Here is a 5,097-nt window from a genome sequence, read left to right on the forward strand (position 1 = left end):
AAGACATTTTACAATATAAATAATGTGTTAGAAATAACAAAACAACATGCTGTAATTTTTATCAACGCTTGGTTTGGTTGTATAGCATTATAATAATTCGGTTATTATATTATAATAGATATATAATAACCGAACTAGATACTCATAGATTGGTTTATATGGTGATAGGATACTGCGAGATGATAATAATTATTTACATACACAAATTAAAACAATTAACAATATAATTTATCAGGTCTCAACGCGAATAATTCATTGTTAACCATTATTTACCACACTCGTTTAGGCTAAGTTGCACTAGCATTGTTGTAGCTATATATGCATAATGTCTTAAAGATTTTCCATACGTCACAACTGTCTAATCATACGTGTAAAATCCCGATGGACTATAATATATATACATATACTAAATTGATCACGTGACTTGTGCGTTTTGTTACTGCAGATGTTTCGGTTGGCTTGGAAGTATAGCATGCATTTAGCATGGTCTAAAGATTTATGTCCGCAAAATGTTACAAAGAGAGATCCCGTGTCGAATGTAAAATATATATATATATATATATATAATATAGTTGTACTATTTATACTGCTGTAATATTTTACCGAGATCTTTCATTTAGTTGTACATATTTGTTAAGTTTGGTGATGATATATTGTGATTTTAAGTTGTGTTATATCTCAAGTTAAGTTTTTGCTTTGCGTTTAGTTTTCTCTCGTTCGCTAGTTACGTTTATTTTGTATGTTTGTTTTATTTAATTGAACTTTAATAATATGTTTAGAATATGCTATAATACATTATCTGCTTACGTTATTATATATAGTATAAAGTTATTTTATAGTTAGATATAAATTTAGATTTAGGCTATAATTTGTTCTAAATCTAAAATTCTATTAGCCTTTTATGCAACAGATTGGTAAGATGTATTGATTTTTATTGGTCTTAACCATTTGATTACATCAAAATTTTAGAACTCTCTTTTTTTTTAAATATATTCTGTTTGTATTCAAATTACTATGACTCTTGTTTTGGATAAGAACGTAACAAAGCTAAACAAATATGTTCTTCATGAAAGGCAAACTGTAATAATCTATTTTTAACATTTCCATTCCTCTCTCTTAATTGTTAATTTTAAAATTCTTATCAAAATTAAAGGAACTTCCTCTAAGTTTCTTTAATAATTGAACAGGAAAAAATAAGCTGAAATAAATAAATAAATATAATTTATTATATTTATTATATAATGCTTATGACTTTTTAAATAATTGATAAGCAAGTCACATCTCATCAAACTGTTGTATAAATAGTAATGAAAGTGGTTCATTGTATAACTGAAATTGAGTTTTCTTTATTCTCAAAAATAAAGAATGTTTAAAATGACATTGGAGTACCTCGTAAAATCTTAAAGAGCCATATTTGATGTAATGACTTTTTTTACAGCTACAATTCTATAGTGTTGAATACAATTACGGGTATAGGGTTTTTAGCACCCAGTAATAGTCCAAATCCTTAAATAAAACACGTTAAAATTCAATAAAATTATTTGTAAATATATTATTTATTGACCGATCATATTACTAAACTCCAGTGCCCATTTCAAGCGCCTTCCTATTGACGAGACTTATTTTTAATAAATTTATCTATTAATTTAATTCGTTAGTTACTTTAGGGAGATACTATACTATCATAATTATATACAAGATGGTAATAAAAGTATATAAATAATCTAGGACTATGCACTATTTCTTGAGCTAAATACGGTTAAACTGTCAATAAAAGCTAACGTGTGCTAATAAGCTAAAATGTTAGCTAGTGCCCTTGTGTTTCGACTTAGACATGTATTCATTTTACTTAGTGTTACATAATACAAGCTTAAGATATGAGGTTTTTTATTATGTATTTTAAAAATATATATAATTATGAATGTATAGTATTATCACAATACTGTAATAACCCCTTTAGTTATGAATTTTCGGTATATTTTATTGTATTATGTGTATTTGCCGTTTATTTATTTTTTTATATTTTTTCTCAGTTACAATACAATAATAATTATGAATGGGATTAGAAATTGATGTAAATAAATAGTATATTTGGTATGAACAATATTCAAATAGATACTGGTTGATTAGTCGGCCGTAAATTTCGCAGTAAAGCGTTGTAATCTGTCATCTGACAAATATAGCATATCCTAAAGTATTGCACCCTCATTAATAGTATGTATTAATTCAAAAATTATAAATTTTGGAAAGTCGACTATAAAGTACGTAACTTTAAAGTTGATTTCACGTTATTTATTAATTTTGAGTTAGTACAGTTTGTTATTTCGATGTGGTCGTATCACAAGTTCGTAATATTTCGTGATGTATAGCGGCGTTTATTAAAGTAATAGGTAACTGCAGTCAGAATCTGTATAATAAATCATTGCAATATTGAAATTTAATAGTAAATGTATATTCATGATATTTATAGTGTATTCGTACGTGTAATATAAAATAGATTAATCGATATTCAGATTACTGGTAAGGTAAATAAAAACTGAAGAAAAATATATGAGACTGTACAGTTATGTGGAAAATGTTTCTTTGTGAAATCAACATGAAGGGGATTTTAATAATATACTTCTATTAACATTATGATTTCCATAACAGTTCTGCTTTTTTGTTTTAGATCTATTTTAATTTGCAACATACTATCAAAAAGCTTTATTCCTGTAGGTCTATTACTCTATGATATAAATATAGACTCATATGTCAAATCTACCGTCAGTTCGGGGTGCTTTCAAGCTGAGAACTGACAAGAAACTCGGCTCTTATTCTTTTCAAATGAGCTTCTATATGATTATAAAAATAAAGATTCATTTTTAAAATTAGTTACCACACTGCTATATTATTTGTAAAGATTATTAACTGGTATAGGACAGTTCAATGTGATCAGTAGTATGTATAATTAACACCGCTAATTTTCCTAAAATAAATGAATATATATGTTTTTTGAAGAGATTTTTGTTATTTAGTTATGTTGCACTCTCAAAACATGTAAGTCTCATATATTTTGTTTTCCAGATTCGGTTCATAACAACCAGTGTTTTAAATATAGTAATTCAAAATGACGAATGTCACAATATAATGTAAGTGCGCTATAGAGGTACCTAACAAATATGATTCTGACTGTATGTAGGCGATGTAATGACAAGTTAATGTTGTTTGCTAGTGTTAAATGTGAAAATTAGAGCAAGTGCCATTGGTTGACGCTGGATTTGTTCTTATATCCTTAATAGTAACATTATTTTAACTATTATTACCATTTACAACGATATAACACTATGTTGTACAGTTTTCACGTCTGTTTTTAAATGTACACGTTATTCAAATTGGATATTTAACATTACAATATTATTTACCTAACAATCCATCGACTTGCGAACGGAATATTGTGAAAGCGTAGGAATATCGCGAGCTCGTAAATTATATCATGGTAAATATTCCGTTAATATTCGCATTTATAAATTTGAAAATTATATTCTCTGCCGATCCGTTTTCAATTATATAAATTGAGCATTTGCTTCGTAAAGTTGTACAGTTTCGTCAAACGATAGTTTCGCATTTTAATTCTCTTTTTTTTTATTTTCAATTAACTTAGGTTTAAACATTAAATACATGAAGTTTTCGAATTGTACCAATGAAAGGTGACTCAAATGGTTTACCAGTTGCATATTGGATCGACTCGTATTGTTAACCGAATAAGTTTATTGGATGCCTTTATTGTATTGAACATTTATTTGCCATAGGCCAAAACCATTGACGTTTCTAATGTTATATATATAAGTTTATTTGCCGTTAAAAAAATTAAGAATTTTATTAAATGTCTAATTATATGAATAAAATGTGTAAATGAGAATATACATACGTTTAATTGTTGGACAAATTGGATAATATATATAAAAATGTCTAACAAATGACTTACATTCCAAACTATATCTTTTATTAATAATTATATATGGCTTACGTTAAATGTCGGTACTGTGTAAGTAACCTAATTATACCAAAACAGCAACAATTAGCAATGTACATATATATTGATAACGACTCGCACGCATTGGGATAGAACGAGACAGCAGCTACATACGTCCTGTTCTATCTCATGCGCGCTTATTTCCGTCATGGGTAATTTTATTATATATTTTTTGTAAAAGCGAATTCTTAAAATATTTTTTTTCTAAGTTCTTCCTTGCGATGCTATGAATTATGATATCATAATTAGTGGTATAATAACATTTTTTTTTTATATAAATGAATCTCTAGAAGGTTCAATTTTACACATATTATTCATATTTTATATATTATGTTGCTGCATCGTATTAATATTAAAGTATTCATATTTTTAATGTAAGATAGTTATATTGTATAATTCAATGTTACAGGTGAATTGCCATTATAAACACTATGACCATTTGTGTTGTTGAAAACATATTTACTTTCACACGAACAATTTTTTTTTGCATTTATTATTTGGTCACAAATTATAAATACTATTATATAAAAAAGATCTTATAGATTATTATATAATTATTAATTGTATTATGCATATCGTGAGATATCTTTTATGAAAAAATTCAGTAATATGCTATTGATTGAGTAATTAATACAGCTCGTTATTCAATCGATTGCCTATTATTGAAGAAAGAAAAGATATTTTGCGAATTGTAAATAAATATGCATACCTATAAATTGTAATTTAGCAGTGAATGTTTTTCAATAAATTATTTATTGGTTACGTGTCTAATTGTATTGAAATAAATAAATGGATCCTAACATTATTTTTTATTTCGAATCTTTATCATTTATTTCTCTTACACAAGATAGTCCTGATATAATTACAAATATATATAATGTAATAGATATCAGCTCAATTAAATCTACTACAATATAGACAATGTACTACAGAAATAATATCATGGGCTCCAGATAAGGGCGTGACGATCTCAGGGTTTATATGGTGTGAGTTAAAGGCTCTTGTGAACGAAGGATTGTATATACGCTGGTAAATATAATTATGTAAATACAGGTTTTAGGAAGAAATAATATTATGTACAAAAG

This window comes from Achroia grisella, unplaced genomic scaffold (genome assembly GCF_030625045.1).
Source record: "Achroia grisella isolate CSIRO2021 unplaced genomic scaffold, CSIRO_AGI_Agris_v1 utg515, whole genome shotgun sequence".
NCBI lineage: Eukaryota > Metazoa > Arthropoda > Insecta > Lepidoptera > Pyralidae > Achroia > Achroia grisella.